Source organism: Lissotriton vulgaris, chromosome 7 (genome assembly GCF_964263255.1).
Source record: "Lissotriton vulgaris chromosome 7, aLisVul1.2, whole genome shotgun sequence".
In the NCBI taxonomy this organism is placed as follows: domain Eukaryota; kingdom Metazoa; phylum Chordata; class Amphibia; order Caudata; family Salamandridae; genus Lissotriton; species Lissotriton vulgaris.
The window spans coordinates 772,648,691-772,672,982 of NC_141695.1; positions in this window are offsets into that span (position 1 = coordinate 772,648,691).

The window sequence follows — 24,292 nt, forward strand, 5'->3', positions numbered from 1 at the left end:
GTATAAAAATAATGTGATAAAGGAAAAGAAATGGAATGTAGTGAGGATTTAGGGAGGCTTAAGGACTTCTTGTTGCGAAGGCAGTGGATGAAACAAAACGATTAGCACAAGTATCTAAGTAAAGCGTGACAGGGAGCCATAAGTCCATGCGCTTTACAGCCATGTGAGCCGGAAAGACAAAAGCAGTGTCAAGTTTGTGGTTATGGCAAACGTTAAACCACCACGCCTTACAGGAGATATTGGAGGAGTCCTTCCAGTTTACCGTGATCTGCTAGAATGCAGCAGCCAACAACAAATCAATAATCTGAGGTTTTAGTTCAACATTGTCCCAGCAAGGGGAAAGGCTACCTGAGAAAATGTTAATATAAGAAAAAGGAATACATGTGTGAAAAATCTAATTAATTTGAGCCCAAACCTGTAACCAAAAGTCATGAACAGATGTACATAAGAATAACATGTGAAACAAAGTTGCTTGTGGGGATGAGCAAGACCAGCAAGTATGAGAAGTGTTTAGAAAGCGTTTATGAAGGACATTGGGTGTATAGAGAAGTCTGTTATAAATAAAGAACAAGGACTGTGTCAATGTTGCCGCTCTCGAGGATTTACAGATCTTGTTCCATACCTTGTCCCATAAAGAAATTGGCCAAGACGTGGAGAAGTCATGTTCCCAACTTTCCTCCACCTTGGATTTGGGTCTAACAGAGTCAGTAGTGTGAAGGTATTTGTAAATGGAGGAAGCCTTAGGAGTACTGTGTAAAAAAGAGTGAAGCGAGGAGATGGGAGTAGGAGAAATAGGAGAGGGATGTAACTGAGAGAGCCGAGCATAAGTTGTCAGTGCAGCTTCTTTAAGTAAGTGGTAGTTACGGGTAAAGGTGGCAGGTAAATCGTAAAGAGAACGAAGAGTGGTGAAAGGCAAAAAAGAGGATTGAGAAAAGAGTTGAGAGATCCATATCAGCCCCATGTGATGCCATGCCCTCCAAAAGAAGGGTTTGTTACGGATAAGTAGGGCGGTGTTATGCCAAATGGTAGAGGAAAGGAAAGCAGCAATAGTCGTAGGGAGGGGGTGAGGAGAAGACAGGAGCAGTTTAGTAGTGAATTTATGGATGGGAGTAGAAATGGAAGAGGGTTTACGGAAGAAAGAGAGATACTCAGCGAAAGAAAAGGGAGAAAGAAGAAGGCGTTCAAATTTAGCCCATAAAGGACAGGGAGTGCTGGGATCTTGCAACCAGAAGGAAGCTTGTCGTAGTAAAAACGCCTTATGGTAAGCAGGGAAGTCTGGGAAATTAACTCCACCCTCCGTCTTAGGGCGAATCAGTCGGGCGAGGGACATTCTGGGTTTTTTCTTATTCCAAAGAAAGGACATCAGAATGGAATTAATATTTTTTTTAAATTTAGAGGGAATGGATACTGGGATGTTAGAAATAGTGTAGAGGACTATGGGAGACAACATCATTTTAATAGTATCAAGACGACCCCACCAGGATAGGTAAAGAGGGTGCCATTTTGACGTTAAGTCCACCAATTTTTGGGTGCATTTAGACAAACAGAGGGAAACAGAATCTGGGATGGATGAGGTAATATGCAAACCAAGGTATTTAATATGAGAGTATTTCCAAGTGAAGTTAGAGACAGCGAAATCAGGTTTAAACGTGAATTTCGTCAAGGGTAGGATCTCACATTTATCATTGTTAAGTTTATAACCAGATATTTGGGAATAATCATTCACTTCAGCAAGGAAGGCGGGGATCGAATCAGTGGGATTAGAAATAAAAAGAAGGATGTCGTCCGCATATGCGGCCAGCTTAACTTGGTAATCTGATATCTGAAAGCCCTGGATATTAGGGTTTTGACGAAGTTTAGATAAAAAGGGTTCCAAGGCTAAATTAAAAAGAAAAGGAGATAGGGGGCATCCTTGGCGGACACCTCTTCCCAAATCAAAAAAGGAGGAGACCTGGCCAATAGCACAAACTGCTGCACGTGGATTAGAGTAAAGTAAGGATATCAGAGAAATACATTTAGGGCCAAATCCAAACCAATGTAGGGTGTGAAAAAGATAGGTCCATTCAACCCTATCAAACGCTTTTTCAGCATCGAGAGCAATGGCCGCAAAGGAATGGGGTAGATGACGGGACTTAGATAAAACATTAAATAACAGTGTAGTGTTGTCAGTGATGAAGCGGCCCTTGACAAAGCCTGATTGTTCCTCACCCAGAAGGTCTGGGAGAAAAAGATCAAGACGTGCTGCAAGAGACTTTGCAAATATTTTATAATCAATGTTAACCAAAGAGATTGGTCTATAATTTTTACAATATTGAGCATCCTTCCCCTCCTTGGGTATCAAACAGATGTGCGCATCAGAGAAGGAACCTGAGGAAGACCCCAAGGTGAGGAAAGTGTCAATGAGGGAGTGTAATTTTGGGATGAGAAGTTTGGAAAAATGGAGGAAAAATTCAACAGTGAAGCCATCCGGCCCAGGGGCTTTATCTTTTTGGAGATTCTGAAGTGCAGTAAGTAACTCTTGTTGAGAAATATTAAGCTCTAAGTGAGAGAGATCAAGAGGAAAGTGGGCTGGCTTTTGTATGTTAAAGAAAAAGCGGTCTAAGGACTGAGAAGAGGGTTGGGTTTCGGAAGAGTATAAGGTTTTGTAAAAAGCAGAAAATTCAGCAAGAATGTCCTCATCCTTACGTTTGAGAACAGAGTTTGTGTCATATATTGATTCAATATTTAATTTGTTGTGCTTTACTTTCAGATAATTAGCTAAAATTTTCCCAGCCTTATTTTTGCCCCCATAAAACTTTGCACTCGATTTCAGTAAATATAAAGATGCATCTTCCGTAGACTTTTTGTTAAATTTCATTTTAGCATTAATCAGAGCTGTTAAACTGTCTTGCGACCAAGAAGTGAAATAAGAATGCTCCAATTTCTTAATATCAAGAAGGAGAGCAGCTGTAAAGCTGTGAGCAGCTGTAAAGCTGCGAGCAGCTCTCCGTTTCTTCGCCACAAAGCCAATTATAAAATCTCTTGCTGCAGCTTTGAAAGCATCCCAAATGGTGTGTTTGGGAATGGAGGGGGTATCATTAAGTAAAAAAAATTAATCGGAAAATTCAGTAAAAGAAGCAGTGAATTTGGGATCCAAGAGAAGGGAGTTATTAAAGCGCCATTGTTTGGGTCCAGCTGATTTAGGAAGGATGTCAAGCTGAACTAAAGTGAGGGCATGATCCGAGAGTAAAATCGGACCAATTTCTGCATGAGCAAGGGTTTGGGCAATGTCATGAGTGACAAAAATATAGTCAATCCGGGATTGGGAATGATGACAGGGAGAATAAAAGTTATATTCCTGCACCTCTGGATTACATAAGCGCCAGGCATCAGTAAGCTTATGTTGGGTGATAGCTTGAGAGAAGAATTTATGGGACTTATTGGGAACAAAGTGAGCCTTAGAATGTCTATCCAGAAAAGGGTCGAGGGGCTGATTGCAATCTCCCGCTATGATAAAGTTGTCATCAATAAATCTGGTGATATGATGTGAAAATGTATGCCAGAAAATAGGGTCACCAGCAGTAGGGGCATAAACATTTAAAAGGGAAATTGGAACATTCTTAATAGATAACTTAACATATGTCCAGCGACCGTCATCGTCTGATTCCTGAGCAAGCAAAGAATGAGAAAGATTTTTGTGACATAAAATAGCTACTCCATTACGCTTACCATCCCCTTGAGAGTAGTAAACATCACCCACCCAACCTCTTTTCAATTTAGCAGATTCTTCAGCAGACAAATGAGTTTCTTGCAAAAAAGCAACATCAACATTTAAACGTGCAAGGTGCGACAAAATTCTGTCGTTTGATGGGAGAATTACTGCCCTTAACATTCCATGTAATTATTTTTAACGACATAACATAAAAGTGAGAAAGGAAATGTCACTAGAACAAGAAGGAGAATGAATGCCCAGAAGAAAAAATAAGCAAAAAGGATAGAAGAATGCTAGAAAGACAGAGAGAAGTGATGTAATGGGAGATCCATAGCTAGTGAGGAGGAAGTACAAATAAGTCAGTAAAATGAGTACTGGAAGAGTGAGAAAAAATGAAGAAAGAAGATTCAGGAGAGAAAGGAGCGAGGTCGAGAACGAATGGAAAGCAATAAGTAAAAAATAAAAAAAAAGAAGGAAAGAGGAAGAAGAAAGGAAAGAATATAAATAGAGAGTAAAAATGCGAAGTAAAAAAGTGGTAGTAAGAACGAGTCGAATGAAGAGATAAAGTAGAAGATTGCAAGTAAGAGAGAAAGAAATATGAAAAAAGTAAAGACATAGAAGTGGATGAAAGCGAAGAAAAGAAGACACCTTTGAACAAAGAAGAACTAGAGAGAAAAACAGGATCAAGGATAAAAAGGAAGTAGCGAATAACAAGGGAAGGAAGGAAAACATACTTACGAAGGGTGGAACTGGGGAAGGGCGGTCACGAGGGAGGGGAGACGAGAAGAAAAAACTGAGGGGGGAGCGCCAACTGGAGGAGGCAAAACAACCGATGTAAACGAACCACCAGACCAAGGGAGAGACACACTGTAAACTGTGAAACCTGTGGGAGAAAAAAGGAAACAAAAGACTTGAGAAGAAAACATGAAGAGATTTACTGATAAAAACGAAATGCCAGACAAAGTGGGAAGCATATGAACAAGTTATAGAACTGTAAGGGAACAGATAAAAAGCAAAGAAGATCACATAAGAAAGGAGAAAACAACATGATGAGTACGAACGCAGATAAAGTTAACACGAACTGTGCAGACTAATTAATGAACAACAACAATAGCTCAGGAAAGTCAGGGAGGGAAAGCTGATGAGGAACTGGAGAGGTCCATATCGGATGTTTGACAGGAATTAAGGAAGCTCCGAAGGCGAACAGGATCCTCATAGGTCGTTGTTTTGTTGTTATGAGTGACTCTAAAAAGGCAAGGATGAAAAAGGCCATATCTGGCACCAATGGAACGAAGCTCTGGTCGCATATCCAAGAAAGCTTTGCGGCGGCTGGCTGTGGCTCAGGCGTAATCCTGCGCGAAGAAGAGGGTAGATCCTGACCACGTAAGGCGAGGAGAAGCGCGGGCTGCTGATAGGACTTTGAGAAGATCAGTATATTCCAGAAAGTACATGATGGCACCTCTTGGTCTTGAAGAAGCAGAGGAAGGTGAAGAAATGCGACCAAGCCTATGTGCTCGTTGGATGTTAAGCGTGGTTCCCTTGGGTAAGTGAAGGAGCTTAGGCAGGAAGGATTTGAAGAAAGCAATGGGGTCATTCCCCTCACAATTCTCCGCCAGGTCGTAAATTCGAAGGTTGTTGCGTCGATTACGATTCTCAAGCTCTTCAACCTGCTTCTGGAGAGAGGAAATCTGCAACTGCATGTGCGTCACCTTGGAGGATGACTCCTGAAGAGAAGATATGGAGCGTTCCACAGTCGTCACTCTCGCATCCATCTGTGACCATTTATCAGTTAAGACCTGCAACTTAGAATTGGTTTCCTCCATGAAAGGTCGAAGAGCACGTATCTCCTCCAACAGCAGCTCCATAGATACAGCTGAGGTAGAACCTGTCGGTGATGGAGGATCTTTCTTGAGGCGTTTCGACGTGGCCTTCCCTGAGGATTGAACAGGACGTTCCGCGTTGGACTGCGACATTTGGACAGCAAGTGCCTGAGAAGCTTCCAGATGTGCCAATGCAGAAAAGACTTTGGAGTTTTTGATGAAGACACGTCGTGGAGTTTTGGAAACACGACCAATTGCACTTCTCTACACATAATTAAACCTCTCTCCATATAATTAAAGCCGCTTCCAGAGAGAAAACCAAAGAGAGACTAGGACCTGAAATATTCCATGCCTACGAGAGTCAATACATGGGTGAAGGAGGGCTCAATCAGCAAAAGCACGCAAGAGCAAAAAAGCCCGTAGGAAGTCCCCTCATGACCACCTTGGAGCGTCAGAAGTTCACAAAGAGGCGCAAAGCAGAATCCATATGCTTGAATCAGGAAGCCCTTATGCTAGAAAGCAAAGCGCAGGATGTCCATAGCAATGAAAAGCAATATGGTAGAGAGGGGAGAATCCAGTAGTAAAGTCCCAGCTTCGTAGTGGATGAGGACAGCCTGTGACGAGTGCACAATTAAAAGGATGTGTAGGTGGAGTGAAGAAAGGCGAGCTGTGTGAGGAGAGCGCTCAGGGAAGACAAAATGGCCGCCGAAGTCGCGATATTCGCGAATATTGCTCGCACAAGTTAAGGCAGGCAGGGTAAAAGTATCAGCAGCTTGGATATTGTAAGATTAGCTCACCATGAGCAGTTGCAGGAGACTGGAGCATCGCAGAGAGTCAGCATTGTCCAGGGCGATTAGCGCGTTGGACGCACGAAGCAAAAACAAAATGGCGGTCGTGGCCGTCAGGGAGCCGCGACCGCTCGATATCTCGTCAGAAAGACCGTGAAAATGTCCGGAAGATGCTTCGTGCTGGTATCACGGCATCCCCTCATGCTCCGGTCAGAGGATCTTCTCCTGAAAAGTGGCAGCAACAGGCAGAAGAGGGTGAATCCCCCGGTCGGCACGGAGCGCTCACATCGGAGCTGCCGTCCACGTCGGGCGCTAAGCCACGCCCCTCTAATGAAAACTCTGACAGCCGACACTTTTCTAATTTTAACGTTATCCAATGCTTCTTAGTTTAGGTTTGTCCCTTTTAATGCAGTGTAGGGAAATATATAGTATGCTGATGCTTAATTTTGAGAATCCTTTGGAACAATTAAATGCTCAATTCTTTTTCCTGATTACTTGCATTGTTGTTATAGAACTAGTTGTCTGCCTTTTGTTATATGGGGAAAATCTCCTTAGGAGATTTGGACTCATTGTGTTTGTTCTGTATGTCTATATGATAATTCTGAGGGTTGATGTATATCAATCAGTTTCTAAATGTATAATTCAATTTGACTAATCTTAGATTTAGTTGTCGAGTGGATTATCGTGTGACACAATTGGTTACACTCTATTGAAATTTAAATGTATTGATTTTCTCCCTCATTCCTCTCAAGCTGCTAGAAAGACGATCTGGTTGAATAGGGATGTTAAAGTGGGCGCTGCTCTCTCAGATTTTCCCTTGTCCCATACAAATCTAGCTCAGATAAGCCTTTGAGCTTATCCTTCATTCATGCTTTTCCTGATGATCTCTGCTGAACTTGTCTGCCACGCTTTCAAATTTTCAGACATGGGGTATATTAATCCATACAGCCTAAATTCTAGATCTATTCATTCATACAACCCAATGCTAGATCTATTCATCCATACAGCCCAATGCTAGATCTCTTGTGCTATTATTGACACCAGGAGAAAGAGTATCCCTCTTATCTTCTGCAAGTGATACATTGCTGCCATATTATATGATCATAACAGAATTACTTTGTCTGATAGTAATACTTGAAAAACTCCAAGTACAACCGTGTCTTCTTTAAGTACTAAGAATTTAATAAGTATGGGTTATTTCATGAGGTCCCCTGTCCTGTACTACGAACTTGTTTATATTTGCAAGTCACCACATACTTCAGGCACTGATGAAGTCTGGGTGAGATGGGACATCAAAATATGCTTTCTTGAGATTGAGGCTTGCCATGAAGAAGTCTTGTAGCATTAAGAGTGTTAGACCTGTGAGCCTTAAGGTGGCCTTCTCCTAAACTATTTGCCTCTCCTCCTTGCTGAACCTATTTTTGTTTGTCCCAGGACTCTAGACACCGTGCCACCGCTAACCAGTGCTTGTGCATTCTCCCGAAAACATTTCAGAATAAATTATACTCAATTGGCCTATTTAATTTACTTGTAAGTCCTTAGTAAACTGGTACTACATGTACCCAGGCCCTGTGAATTAAATGCTGCTAGTGGTCCCACAACACTAATTGTGCCATCCACTTAAGTGTCCTTTTAAACATGTCTCAGGCCTGCCATTGCAGCCTGTGAATGTGCAGTTTTAAACTGCCATGTCGACCTGCAAAGAAAACCATTTGCCAAGCCCAAACCTATCTTTTCAATACATAGAAGTCACCCACCCTAAAGGTAGGCCCTGGACAACCCCAAGCTCAGTGTGCAGAGTATTTAAAAAGTTAAAACAGCACTTTTTAGTTGTACATGTCCTGGTAAGGAAAAACTCTTACATTTGTTTTTTAGTACTGCAAGGCCTATCTCTCCCATTTTATAAGTGCAATTTCCAAATAGGAAGAGATAACCAGTTCATGTTTGGTGTCTTGAGAATTGGAGTTAAAGGCCTTATCTAGTGGTGAAGTCAGGTCTTTGATCACAATTTTAAAAATGACCCTTTTAGAAACCACACAATTCGCCCCCATTTAATATCATAATGAAATAAACCCCATTCACTTTTTGTGCATTTTTTTTTAGCATTGGGCTCTTGCGTCCTTCGTAACCTACCACATGTTTGGAATATACTGATTACTTGATAGTATTTCGTTTTCCACACCTGTACATTGGAGTTTGTTTGATTTATGTTTTTAGAAGCACCTGACAAAGGGACAGAGAGTCCCGAAATGGGCATTGGTCAACTGAAGTGGGCTGTTCTTGTTTATTATATAATTTGGACTTCGGAATCAAGATGCCCATATTTAATGTTAATTTACGATATTTGCGTCTATGAAATGTTGAGTAATTAACCAGTTGAAATAAATGCATTTTGGTTTGACCATGTTACCATTATGTGTAGTTAAACGACTGATCGTGTAACAAAATATTTCATTATACTGGTGCACACCCTTGGCCCTTTCGACTTTTAGAAGGTTGGCATGTTTCTGCCCTCAGCCTTTTGTGCCTATTTCCTTGCCTGGGTCACAAGTCAGGGTGTAATGATAGACTTTGTGAATTCATCCCAAAAAGTCACACAATTGAGGGATTTGGTGTGCATGAATGGGCCATCTGCTGGCAGGAAGGGGGAACAGAGCACAGCCCCACTTACACCTGAATAGCCTGTGCTCTGTCTTCATACAAAGGGCCTACTGACCATGCAGTGTCTCTTCAGCCAGCTTGGAGCCAGGGCAGGAGAGGCAGGAAATTCCATGCACTTTAAAACCACTATGTAGAAGCTTCTCCTACCTTCCAGAACCAGTGCACCATAGTCTAAAAGTAGGAACTCAGACACCTACTCTTGAGTACACTACCGGACCGGAGGATTCTCTGCCAGGAAGAAGGATTGCTGTGTTGCTACAAGGACTGCCACTCTCATGGACTGCAGCACTAAGGGAACTGCTGCCTGCTGCTCTCTTCCCCAAGAAAGAAGAACTGGACCTGCCTCCTTATCTTGAACCAATGATCCCGGAGACAGTCTTCTATGAAGTGCCCTTGGCACAAATTGGACTCTTCCACTAATACTTCCACCCTAAACTCTCATCACCCAGAATGGCCTACCGACCTAGAGGCAGCTGACAGCGCGTTTAGGGGTTGGGTTAATGAAGCACTGGATCACTGTATTCCGATGAAAATGACTCATGCCAAGCATACTCTAACCCAAGCTTGGTATGATGAGTCCCTGATTGCGGAAAAGAAAAAATTTAAAATCTTTGAACGGGTCTGGAGAAAGGCATACAACCTCACAGCAAAAATTACCTAGAGGAATGCAGTCAAAGCATACCATAAATTGGTCCGGAAGACCAAGGCCATTGTCTATGCTAACATGCTCACGGCAAGCAGCAATCCTATTAAAACTATTTTCTCCCTCATGAAAGATATAGTAAAACCGCTGTCAATAACACCATATCCTCCAAAGCACAATGCAAGTCATTGGGAAAATATTTTATCAACAAGGCGGAGAGCATCTATAGTGCACTCTGTCCGAGGAAGGCTGCCTCAGTACCTTGGGAGAATTCTACTAGGATAGCCCTATCTCACTCCCTACAAGACTTTCTGCCCGTGTCCCCATAAGACATGGACGTTCTGTCGGCCAAGGTAAAATCAGGCTCTCCCTACGATCCTTTAAAACCGGATCTTTTCAGGAAATTTCACGATTGCCACTTGACTGAGGGCTGGGAGCTGATAAACAGATCTCTCCTTACGGCGGGGATCCCCAAGTCGTGTAAATATGTCAAAAGTTATTGCATTGCCAAAAAAAACAACACTTGATTCATCTCTGCCAGAGAACTACCGCCCAATATCTCTGCTCCCATACTTGGCTAAACTCATGAAGTCCTATGTCAACATCGCTCTGACCAAATACTTGGAAGACAAAGAGGCTTACAGCCCTGACACGGCACGAAATCTGCATTACTTGCTTTCACAGAGTAACTACGAGCCACTCTGGATGAGGGCAATACTTCAGCACTGATTCTGCTGGACCTCAGCGTGGACTTTGATACGGTCACCCATTGGATTCTGCTACAATGGCTGGAGGAGATCAGGGTCAAGGGCCAGGTCCTGGCATGGTTTGCGTCCTTTTTGACCGATGGCTCTTTTCAGGTCGCTGCCCCTCCCCTTTTCTGTCCAGCTTTCACCCTCTCGGTTGCGGTGTTCTCCAGGGCTCTGTCCTTAGCCCCACATTATTTAACATATATGTCCGCCAGGGCCGGACTGGGAACCACAACTGGACCTGGCAAAGTGCTTGGCCGGCCCCTCCCTCCCCATTAGGGGGTGTTGGAAGTGCGGCGCACCGGGGGATTGCCCGGTGCCTGCTATGGCCAGTACAGCCCTGATGTCCGCACCCTGGCCCTCTTGGCCAAAGCATAGAACATCGACATGGTATCATACGCCGATGATACCCAACTGGTATTCACTGTTTCCAATAACCCTAAACAGGACCAAGCTACATTTCAAGAGGATCTTATGGCTATCTCTGACTGGTTGGCGGCTAACTACTTGCAATTGAACTCCACCAAGTCAGAGGTGCTCCTGGCGGGCAGTGATGCCCATCGATGGGACAACCAATGGTGGCCTACGGCCCTGGGCACGCCCCCAACGAAATCCATGGTTAAGAACTTAGGAGTTCTGATGGACAGTGCGCTCTCATTTGAGAACCAAACCAAAAAAGTGGCAGGAACCTGCTTCGGTCTCTTACGTGGCCTGAAACCCATTCTGGGATTTTTCAACGCATCCATCCATCAAACAATCGTTCAATCTATTGTACAGTCCCATCTTTTACTCATCCTGAATAAGGCCGTAACCAAAATACTCCAACGGGCACAGAATTTGGCTGCACGCACGCTTTTTGACCTACTGAAGCACTACCGTGCCCAATGGCTGCCGATAGAACAGAGAATCTATTTTAAAACTCCCTATACTACGCACAAGATCTTGCATGGCCAAGGCCCTTGTTGGACTTGGCCCTATTTGCAGGTTCACCCTTAAACGTTTTGCATTTCTCCCAGCCTTTTTCTCTGTGTAGTGGTAGTGGTTTTAGGTCTCTGGGCACTTTAGCACTGTGGTCCAGTGTAAAGTGCATGCGCTCTGTGGGACATTTAGTGAGAGGGGCCTGCCCTCCCATGGGAATGCATGCGGGATTCCCTGCACAGTGTGTGTCAGTGGTAATTCCTGTTATGAGAGTAGCAGTATGGTCAAGTCTGGTATGTATGACATTATGAGAATAAATGCTGTGCAATGGTGTGCACAGATTTATTATGACTATGTGAGAAATGCCACTTTTAGAAGTTGGCATTTCTGGGTGCTATGTGTCTGCCGGCCTGATGTGAATTGCATGTCTGGTTTTGGAGGGACAGGGCAGACTGAGTCAGACGTGGGTTGAATAGAGAGAGCTGCAGTTGGAGGATGAGGGAGGGGTAACCCTTTGATCTGAGCAGGGCAGTGCCTGGCAAGGGGAATGATGGCTCCACCTCCCACTGTGCGTCTGATGGCATACCCTCTCTTCCTCAAAGGCAGGATGCAGCCTTGTAAACTAAGTGCTCCAGGACCACACCAAACTGGTTCTGGCTGGGTTCAGAGACTTGTGACTTTTGAGAGCAAAGACTTTTGGTGGTATAAGTAAAGGGGCTGTGACCCTATGAAGTTGTTCAGTTCTGGTGTGCTGATCCTGCTGGGACGTGCTGCTGCTGGGACACAGGGGGGGCTGCCAGGAGGGCTTGCCTCCCTGGACCCTGCATTGCCCCTCTAAAGAATTATTATTTTTGCTACAGGACCTTTGTCTGCTTCTAGCTCAGAGGTCTTCAAACTGGGAGGCGGGCCCCCCTAGGGTGGCCTCAAGTAATACCAGGGGGGGCGCCAGGCTCTGGCCAGAAGAAACATTATGCTTTGTTTTCAGCCTAAAAAAATGAGCAGCAGTAACCACGTCTGTAATGGGCAATCATTAACATCTTTGTCATTTAAAGCCTGGCTGGAAGAAGGTGTCAAAAGGGAAGGGACTTCAAATTTTCTCCAAGACCCACACTTCCATTTCGAATAACCACACTGGATCCTTTGAACATCAGTAAGGTCTGCCTCACCGGAATAGTATGTTTGGAAATCATGTATTTGTTTGCATTTCTAAAACAGTGACAGAACTTAGCTGCAATGTTTAAATAAGTCTAGACATATTTAAACATTGCCATTTAAATAAAATAATTGTGAAATATTTTGAGGGGGGGCTCTGCGAATTGTTTTTCTACACTGGGGGGGCGGAATTAAAAAGTTTGAAGACCACTGTTCTAGCATCTTGTGAGCGCTGGATTTTGGAAGAAGAGGAGCACAAGGGCTCTGCAGCTCTGAGCTGCAATCGTCCCAGAAGGAATCCCAGCGTGGGGATTCCCCCTAATGGAGGGGAGAGCGGCGTGTGTCCACCCCGCTTATTTACAATTGAAATAGTGGGTGCCCACCCCACGTTGTGTGCCTTTGTGGGTGCTCTCCCTGCTCATGCATGCATTTCATGGACGGTGCCCACCCCATATACTTTGCATGCTTTTAAAGATCACTGCCACGGCACGAGTGAAAAATGGCCGCAAACCCGGAAGCCAGACAAAGTTCGCCTGCCTCTGGGCGGGGCCGGTGGCAGGACCGGAAGAAGTGCCCGTGAAGGAGCGGGGTTCCCATGAGCAGATGGGAGCCCCGGTTTTCAAAGAGGAAGTGCAGGCAGAGGGGAGAACGGGAGCCCACACCGCCTCCAGGAGCACCAAAGAGGAGTCCCGGGTCCCAGGAGGGGTCCCGGGTGAAGAGTTGAAGCGGCCGTGGTGGCCAATGGCAGAGCGGGGCTCACGTGAGGAACGGGAAGCCCCGCGTGCAGGAGAAGCTTCTCCAGCGCGAGGGAGCAGATCGAAGACCGGAGGAGTCCTGCCCCAGCCGGTGAGTAGGGCTCCTTGGTGGTCCTTGGTGTCGGTACCTGTGCGAGGCACAGAGTCTGAGCAACCCCGTCTGACACCGGGTCGCTCCAAAGATGTGGCATGTTTTCAGTGCCACATGGGTGTCCAGAGGTCACAGTGGTGCCAGGCCCCCTCTATGAAGAGTGTCACAGCTGCTGCGCCGCCGTAGCGGGCAGCTGCAAAGGGGGGCACATTCATTTGTAGGGCCCCAGTGGAGGGTCCAAAGGCACAGTGGTGCCAGTGTGTTTCTGCTAATCACAGCCGTCCTGTGAGAGCCCAGGTGGCTGCAACATTTTGCGCAGTATCATCGTCGAAAGTCCCTGAGGGGGGACAGAAGCGGCACAGTGGTGCCAGACCTTCACTGGAGGTACAGTTGCACAGCACTTAGCGCCAGCTGCTACGTTTAGGCCATAGTTCTTTGGGGGCATGTTGTGAGAGAGAGGAGTGAGAGGCACGCCTCTGCCCCAGTAAAATTGCACACATGCAAACTATGCTGCATTGGCAGCAGCCCTGACATTTGGACATAGGGCATGTGAGCCCTTTGAGAAGACCAGTTGGCCAGGGTGACTGTTAGGTTTATAGGGCGCTAGGCCCTAATGTGATTTATGTGGTGCAAGGAAATGTGATGCATATATTGTGATTTATGCACCCTGATTTATGCCTCTAATGTGGTTTTATGATTATGAGGTTGTGCATACTGTGTTTATGTTTTAGTTATTCAATACTGTGATATATGCCTCTAAATATGGGGTAGATAGGAGGTTCTTTGCATACTGTGGTTTATGCTAGAGAGATTATTCCCTACTGTGAGGTATCCCCCTAATGTGAGTTATGCTTAGGAGGTTATGGTCTACTGCATTTACAATTATGAGAAGATTGCATAATGTGTTTATGCAGGTGAGGTTGGCGCAGAATGTATTTCATGCCTAAATGTGATACAGTGCATATTATGAGTACAGTGTTTGCCAGTACTTACTGGTTTTGTTCTATGTTCATTATATCTTCTACAGTTACTATCTTTACTAAGTGATGGTTCTGACAGTGGTCCAAGTGGCCCTGTCATGTGTAAATAATCCCCTGTAAATATTGCCCAGTGCCAGTTGGCACAGTGTATATTGTGTGATTACTGTTCTAATGTGTTGTATGATAATACAAAGGCTATTTTGATATAACCTTGTGTGCAGTTCCTTTTGTGGTGTGCCTAGTATGTTTTTTCTGTTTGGGTTGCGCAAATGCTTTACACGTGGCCTCTGGGATAAGCCTGACTGCTCGTGCCAAGCTACCAAGGCGGTGAGCAGGGGTTATCTTTGGCGTGTAACTCCCTTGCCCTGACTAGAGTGGTGGTTTCTGCCTGGCTTAGGCGCAAGCCCTAGCTAACTAGAAATCCCATTTCACAGTGAATACGTGTTTTGCAACAAGGTCGCTTCTTCAGGGCCAATTTTCAAATGATTACTATACAATGGAATATTTCATAAGCCCTGAACAATTGCATTTTCTCTTAGAGCATGAAGGAAATTCATATATCTATCTATTTATCTATCAGTCTATCTATCTATCTATTCACAATGTGCCTTTCCGCAAAAAAACAAACGACAATAGCACTCCAAATGTGTTTGAAGCTTTATTGATGGCAACACATTTCACCTTAGCAGTCTTTGTCAAATTGGTTAGTCAATTGGTTATTCAAGCTAGACCTAAAGGATGCCTACTTTACTATCCCCATGGCCAAGGAACATCAATCCTTCCTCCAATTTATTTGGGACGGACACCTCTACCAGTTTCAGGCTCTCCCCTTTGGTCTCTCATCCGCCCCCTGGTGTTTCACCAAAGTCATGAGAGCCATCGTTTCGATTCTGAGAGCAAAAGGGGTTCGTTTAATTATCTACTTAGACGACATCCTCATCATGTCTCAAACCCAAGAACAAATTTTGGAAGACCTCAGGGTCTCCATGGACTTGATAGAGAGCCTTGGTTTTATTATAAACTAGCAACCCGCCCAGACGTTGTCCGGGGGCAATGAGGCTTCAGGGCCAACCGCCCGCCCAGGCCCCCGCCCGCCCCGACATTGTCCGTGTCCCGGAGAAATCCCTCCCGCCCCTGGCCCCCTCCTGCCCCGACATTTTACGTGTCCCTTTGCCTTACCTGAGCCGGCGCTCCTGAATTCACCACCGCTCCTCGCCGCTCGTCACCGCTCCTCCCCGCCCGCCCCGACGTTGTCCGGGGGCAATGAGGCTTCAGGGCCAACCGGCCGCCCAGGCCCCCACCCGCCCCGACATTGTCCATGTCCCGAAGCCACCTCCCGACCCCGGCCCCCTCCCGCCCCGACATTTTACGTGTCCCTTTGCCTTACCTGAGCCGGCGCTCCTGACTTCACCGCCGCTCCTCGATGCTCGTCACCAATCCTCCCCGCCTGTCCGCCACTCCTCCCCGCCTGTCCACCACTCATGTCCGCCGCTCCCCCTCGTCATCACGCAAGTTGCGGCCAGCGCTACGTCGCAGCCAGTGCTACGTTGCGGCCGGCGCTACTTCCAGGGGACTACTTTTTTTTAAGTTACATTTTTAAATTAACGTTTAATTTTTATTTTATATAGCCTATGTCCATCTGCACACCCTGACATTTTCAACGATGTATCGGGTGTGTGGATTGGCGCTGTGGTTCCCGAGGTTACCTGGCTCAAAGGTTTGTGTTCTCTATTTATAATAGTAGTATAGACAGAGAAAAATCCATCTTGACACCCTCAAAATCCCTCGAATTTCTAGGATTCACCGTGAACACCTCAAGCTGTCTTCTCTCACTGCCGAAAAAGAAGATCGCGAAAATTCGAAAAGAAATCAGGTTTGTCCTGAAGCATCAATCTCTCTCCCTACGAGAATTAGCCAGACTCTTGGGTCTTCTTTCTTCTTCGATCCAAGCCATCTTTCCGGGTCCCCTAAACTATCGTGCTCTCCAGAGGGTGAAAGCCCAAGCCCTTCGTTCCGGTCTCTGGTATGGGGACATGATCTCTCTGGACCAACCAGCGAGACTGGAACTCTCTTGGTGGCTGGACAATTTGGATGCATGGAATGGAAGGGCTATCTTCGGCTCCACCCCAGACTTTGTCTTGGAATCAGACGCCAGTCTGCACGGCTGGGGTGCTCGCCTCCTCGACCAAGACACCGGTGGAGTTTGGACCCTTTCGGAGTCCTCCCACCATATAAATTTCTTAGAGCTGACGGCTGGGCTCTATGCCCTGATGAGTTTCAGACACTCTCTTCAAGGCAGATCTGTCCTTCTAAAAATGGTCAACGTTTCTGCGGTCTCTTACATCAACCGTCTCGGTGGCACGAGGTCCGCAGACCTTTCGGATCTGGCCAAGAAATTATGGATGTTCTGTCTAGAACACAAAATTTCATTGAGAGCAGAATACCTACCAGGGAAATCCAATCTTTCAGCGGACTGGAACTCGAGGTTCCTTCAAGATTTCAGCGACTGGAAACTCGATGCGACGATCTTCAATTCCCTGAACACTCTTTGGGGTCCCTTCAACGTGGACCTTTTCGCAAGCAGATGTTAATGTTAATGTTATTTGACATTTGTTAAGCGCTCGTACGCCCGGAGGCTTCATGGCGCTGTAGGAAGGAACAGGCGTGGCCATCGGTAGGTGGAGGTAAGGCAGCTTAGTGATGCGCCTGGGAGAAGAGCCAGGTCTTCAGAGAGTGTCTGAAGCTGAGGATGTTATCACCAAGTTTCAGATGAAGAGGGAAAGAGTTCCAGAGGACAGCTGCAAGGTGGTCAAAGCAGCTGCCTCCGAGACGCTTCTTCTTATACGGAGGGATAGTCAGAAGGGCTTTATGAGCAGACCGGAGGTTGCGAGAGGGGCTGTATTTTTTAAATAGGTCTCTGATGAAAATGGGACCAATGTCGTGTAAAGACTTGAAAAGAATACACCCAGCTTTGAAGGCCACGCGTTGCTCAACCGGGAGCCAATGCAGCTGTTTCAAGCCAGGTCTGATGGATTGCCTTCTAGGAATGTTGAGAAGAAGTCTAGCTGCCTGGTTTTGAACCAGCTGGAGGCGTTTAAGCTCTCCAGTTTGGAGCCCAAGGTATAGACTGTTGGAAAAGTCCAATCTGGACAAAACCAGGGAGATGACGATCTGAGTAAGGACAGCTTGGGAGAAGAAGCGGGCGATTTTTTTTATTTTCTTCAGCTGAAAGAAACTGGAGGAAACAACAGCTCCAACTTGTTTTTTCAGGGAGAGATCCTCACTAATGAATATACCAAGGCTCTTAACCGAGGATGATTTGGATGGGGGGTACCCATGCAGGGGGGCCAGAAACTGGGGTTCCAGCTGAGGGTGCTCTGTCCAGGCAAGACCAGTTCGGTCTTGCCTGGGTTAAGTTTCAGGTGATTGCAGCTCATCCAACTCAAAATGTGGGACATGGTGTTTTGGAATTCTATCACAGAGTCCTTGGTGTTCAAAGGGAAGATGAGCTGCAAATCGTCGGCATAGTTGAAAATGGTGACCTTAGCGTGCCTGAGGGAATACAAAAGAGGGCGTAGATACAGATTAAAAAGCAGAGGAGACAACGAAGAGCCTTGAGGTACTCCACAGACGGTAGATATGGTGGGAGCCGTGAAGGAGGCCAGTCTGACCGATTGAGTTCGGTCGGTGATAAATGAACGGATCCAGCTCAGCGCAGGGCCCCTGAGGCCCGCCTGTTCGACACGGTCGACCAAGATGGTATAGTCGACCGTGTCGAAAGCAGCAGAGAGGTCTAAGAGCACCTGAGCCTGATGGATCCCTTCATCCGCATTCCGCCTCAGGGTATTCTGCACCGAGAGGATGACCGCCTCAGTAGAATGGCAAGGGCCCTTCCAACTCCCCCAGTATTTCAGCTGGATGCCAGACCCGGGTGCTATAGCTGTGAACGCTTTCCTCCAGCCTTGGGCTCCCCTTCGCCCTTACGCATTTCCCCCTTTTGCAATGATTCAGAGGGTTCTTCAGAAAGCGAGACAAGAACAATGCTCCCTTGTCCTGATAACTCCTTTCTGGCCGTCTCAAGCCTGGTTCCCCACTGCTCTGGAACTTTCTTGCGACGTTCCCTTCCTGATTCCCGCAACTCAGGGCCTCCTCCTAAACGCAGACTGAGAGGATCATCACCTGGTTCTTTCAGGGAGTTTGAACCTTCTTGCCTGGAAAGTGTCAGGCAATCTCACCAATTGTCTGGACTTTCGTCGTCTGCTCTCACTCTCCTCGGAGAGTCATGGGCACCTGGAACCCATTACAGATACAATAACATCTGGAAGAAATGGTGTAGTTGGTGCTTGGAGAGGAACTTGGATCCCATGGAGGCTCCTATAGTCTGTGTTGTTAATTTCCTTGTTGAAATCTATGATAATGGTCTCTCCTATAGATCAATTAATTGTTTTAGATCTGCAATTTCAGCCGGCCATGCTCTCGTCAATGGTAAAACGGTAGGTAAAAACGTCATGATCTGTAGAGTTCTTAAAAGTATTCGTCTTAAGAGACCCCCTCGTCCTAGATATCAATCCGTTTGGGATGTTAAACTTTTACTTGATCTTTTTTGTTCATGGCCTAACAATTCTCTCCTTAACAGGAAATGTCTCTCAATTAAGCTTGCCTCTCTTTTATGTCTAGTTTCTTGTCGCAGAGTTTCTGATGTCAAAGCTCTGGACATCTCTAATAGATGTTACGACATGTTTGGTGTTAAGTTTGAAATATTTAGAAGAACCAAAACCATGTCTGATTCTATCTTTTACCCTCGTTTTGATTCCCATCCAAAACTATGTGTTGTTGATTGCATGAAGGAATACAATTCCAGAATGTCTAACCTTCGTCCTCCTGGTGCAAATCAACTTTTACTTTCTTATGTTAGTCCCTTTAAACCCATCTCATCCTGCTCTATCGCTAGGTGGGTTAAGATTGCTATGAACCTTGCTGGTATCGACCTGTCTAAGTTCCAAGCTCACTCTCTCAGGAGTGCTATGGCCAGCAAGTCATTCTGGTCTGGTGGTAAGTTGGCTGCTATCCTTAAGTCCGCTGATTGGTCTAATGCCTTTACTTTTGCTCATCATTATTGTAAACCAATTGAACATGTCTCTGATGCAGTTATTCAAGGCTACCAACATGCATAATGTAGCCTCCTGTCTTGTAATGAAATTGCGATTCTCCTATTAACATGACGAGAGAATCTGGATTTCATTAAAGACACGGAGGCTAACATTATCCCTCCCTTCCCTCCCTGAGGGTAATTTTGAATTGTTTTGTAATCTGGTTTACAATTTATGCTTTCTTACTCTGATGTTCATTTTCATGCTTCTTATGAAGACCCTTTTTGTCCTTCTCGTTGATTTGCTCCTTTTTTCCATTTCAGATAATTCTAATTGATGTTTCTACATGGAATTCGAGATGGTCTCCATTTCTTCATTCAAGTTCAAGTTTTACTCCTGTGTTTCAACTTCTCCTGTCACTCGAGCCATTTTAAAAGAGGCTGATCTCCCTTGGCACCTGGCCTTTATGGATACTGTGATGTCATCTAATTCTTATTCTTACCTTTGTGATGTAGCGGCTGTGTTTGTGAGCTGCATTAAAGGATTAATGCATAATGTTAGCCTCCGTGTCTTTAATGAAATCCAGATTCTCTCGTCATGTTAATAGGAGAATCGCAATTCTCTAGAGAACGTGCACCATCTCCATTAAAAACTAACAAAGAACAAAAGACATAAAAGGCATACTCATGGTAAATTTTCAGCATGATCAGCGATATATAAACAAAATTAAGGAAATGGCAATATTATCTGCGTTAATTCTGAGTATGTACATCAAACAATCCATTCACTGTCATTAAATTAATTTGATGACTAAACATATTTGTACATTTTAGCAACAATGACTATATATAACTTACATATATTATTTTTAGTAATTCATGGAATTGATACAATTGTGTGTAATGAATGTATATAATTCATACATATAATTGATAATAGTTCATCAAACTAAAACATTCTTTGGCCAAGTGGCCAAATTCCATGACTCCAATATACAATTCTCACTGAAACAATATTAAGAATATTACATCCACCACCAAGATTGTCAAATAACCCATATTTTCATAATTTCTATACAGTTTTATTGTGCCAGAAAGAAAGACCCTATGTTATTAATAATTATAACATACCCACTCCCAAATACAGAAAAGAGAATGAATGACGTATATCAATTGAAAAAGCAGATCATATAATAATACATACACATTTTATGAGGCAAATCCTGTTCCTGAGATCTTAATCTCTTTTATTCTTGAGCAAATCCAACAATTCCAACTAAACCTTCAGTTCTTATATAACATGTTACATAACTATGAGATAATGCAGAAGTTAAGAAAGGATACCAGTCACAATGCACACAATATATAACAGTCCTAATCAATATGTACAAACAGTTCCTCATCCACATTTAACCTGTCAGGGGCTTTATGTGTATAAACGGATGATATCTTCAGACTCCAGTGTTCGCAGTTCATTCTCTTTTTTGTCTCCTCTCTGTGTAACATCAATCCTGTCAAGTCCAAACAAATAGAGTGTGTCAGCTATTTGGTCATTCTGTGATCAGAATTACCCAGTAGCCAGACATTGGCAAGTGAAGCATGACCAGAATGTTAAATTGCCCTCAGATGTTCTAATATTCCATTCTTTACAGGGAAAAATGGTGGTACGGAAATATAGCAGGCCGCAGGGACATTCAAGTACATAATTACAATAAATACTATTGCATGAGATGAAGTCTCTGATGTTTCTAAATTTCCCGGTTGGTAGTTTGTACCTCTTGCTTCCGCTCCATACTTTGAAATTCCTGCACTTAAAAAACACTGTGCTGTGCATTTAGCCAACATGGGATGTGATTTAAAAAAATTGTGTACCAGAAATTCCCTAATAGATTTAGATCTACAGTATGTTATGAGAGCATTTGGTGTAACTATTTCACCAATTATTGGGTCCGCCTTGAATAAAGGCCAATGTTTAGAAAACACCAGTCGCAGGGCTGTTGGTTCACTATTCTAAGTGGTTATGAGCCTGTTTTTGTGGGGTACCTTCATCCTTCACCTTTAGGTCAGAAGACTTTCCCTCGATAAATGGTCGGCCCTCTCTTTTGCAGTTCTAAGTACCTTATTGGAGTAACCCCATACCTTAAATCTTTCCATCAACCTGTTCGCTTTCTTGTTTTATGCCTTTGGAGTGCTGCAATTGCATTTGACTCTTAATAGCTTACCAAAAAGTGTGCTTCTGTCTTTTTTCTCAGTAAACGTGTATGTAACAAATTGTTCCTGAAGGTTATGGACACATTTGAGAAATCTGTTTCTCTGTAATGTATTGTATATGTGTATTTTAAATTCAGATCATTGGTGGCAATCTCATTCAAGAACTTTAAGCACCTAGGTTTTAGGACCTTCCCAGATGATATAAAGATCATCTATGAAACGTGCCCATAGGACAATGTGTTTAGTTAGATGTTCATTGCTGTCAGTCCAAACAAACTACTCTTCCCACCACCCTATGAAAATTCATGCATAGCTTGGCACAAATAAACTTCACATCACAGTCTCAACGAGTTTTTTATACCATTGCTCGTTGAAGATGAAAAAATATTTAGTTAAACAAAACTGTAACATCTCCAGTTACATCCTAGAATTTTTTCAGTCTTGTAATCACAGACCCCCAAACCACTCTGCAGAGCTTTACTAATGAAGAGCTCCCATGCTCTCCACACCACTGGAGTCAAGCTATCCTGGCTGATGACGGCTGATAGCCAGAAACCGGTCCTAGCATGCTTGATTCCAGTCCAGGAAAGACATGGCTTGGCAGTTCGGACTGGACTGTTCCCATGAGGCACAGGGTCAAGGCTGATTTACATATGGCCATGTCTGAACTGGTGTGATGTGGAGTGCAAAAAACGATGGATTTAGGCCCAGATCTCTGTACTGGGGTGAATGTATGACATTGTTCTGCATTTTGTTCATCAACTGTTGTTTTTTGCATTTGTCACCCCAAGTGGGATGGGTATGCTCAGACGTGAGTCCCATGCTCTCCACACCACTGGTCAAGCTATCCTGGCTGATGACGGCTGATAGACAGAAACAGTTCCTAGGATGCTTGATTCCGGTCCAGGAAAGACATGGCTTGGCAGTTCGGGCTGGACTGTTCCCATGAGGCACAGGGTCAAGGCTGATTTGCATATGGCCATGTCTGAAATGGGGTGGTGTGGAGTACAACAAATCTATCGATTTAGGCCCAGATATCTGTACTGGGGTGAATGTATGACATTGTTCTGCATTCTGTCCATCAACTGTTGTTTTTGCCTAGAATTGTGTGGCATAGAAAATCAAATTATGCAGCAGGATTACCCAAATTATGCAGAAAAAAGTTGCAAATTGCTGCACGATCTTGGAGTTTTATTTTCACCTATCTGAGCTAATGAAATCTTTAAATTATGCGGTGTTACATAAACCAAATCTCTGGATTACCTCTACAAGGTTTGTTCACACCCATGGGTGACATGAGTGAACTTAGTCCAACCAACTAACAACTGAATGTGAAAAACCGGTTATAGTGACCTTGGAGAACCGGCCCCAATACATAGTTGGAGTTGTGTCAATGATTTTGGGTTACTAACAGTCCCTAAACAGGGATACAGGGACGCATTGGTAATTTGAAAACCGAATTTCTTTCCTTGCAATATCACACTCACACAAACTGCACTAAGAAAAGACACTAATAGAAAAGCATTTCCACAGTCCCATCCTGTTGCTTAGTACATCTGAAATAACCATACAAAAAATTATTAAACAGCATAAATGCATGTTGCGAACAGCAAGAGAGAAATAAACATTTCTACCATAGTTAGAATATCATCCAACAACCTCACACCCTAAAACCTGCTTCTATTATGCCAGATTATGAGTCTGACGGCCCATGGACTGTCAGACTCAAGCTGGAACAGTGGTGGCGGTCTTAAGACTGCCCTGTTACAACTAGAGCGGTTGGACCGCAATTGCACCGCCGCAATTGCCAGGTATCGGAGATCCCTGGCGGTGGTCTTGAGATGGCAATATGCTTGGCAGGACCACGAGGTTCTGCCAAGCATATTACGAGTTTTCTCACTGCCATAGTTTTCATGGCAGTTCCTACTCCAAGAAAATCGTGGTGGAGAGAAAACAAAGGGCGCCCTGCAGGACTCCCTGTTGCCTCAGGGCCATGGGGTGCATGCACATCATGGATTGCACCAGCCCATGCCGTGAAGGTACTGCCTTTGGCGTTCCCATTGTGGTGCCTACTGCTGTGGGATTGCCAACGAACCGCCTGCCAGTGATAAAAAAAATCGTAATCTGGCAGGTGGTAAGCACCCAGGTTTGGCGGGACGGCAGTTGGTCTAGTAGTAGACCAGGTCCTGCGGCCAACTGCCATTGTGCAGGTTGGACAAAGGGTTGTGCACCAAGAGGGTGGAGCTCATGGATCTTTTCAATGTAGCATTGTAATACCTTAGCAGGTTTAAAAAAAACTCGGAAATTCGCCTAAAAGAAGTAGTTAAGTTCTGTTCTGGTTATGAATCAATACCAAACAAAATCACTGAAATTCACAAGTGATGGTTAAAACCCCGATTCAAAAATCGCACAGCCACTCTTACCATAACCCACACGCCAAATGCAATATTAATGACATCACAATATTTCTACCAATGTATAAAAACACCAATAAAGCAAAATGTAATAAAAATACATCAAATCAAATCATCATGTAATTAAAGTACATCATATGTAATTAATTTACATCAAAATTAAATCAATTAATGTAACAAAATTCATAGTGGTCTCTGACAAGGTGGTAGGGATAATCAGTAAGATGATATGCATTCGGCATTGCATGTTTCAAGAAGAGCACTGCATTTGGTGTGTGGAGTAGTAGGACAGTTATTCATCAAAATGGAGTAAGGAAGGTTGTGTAGGGA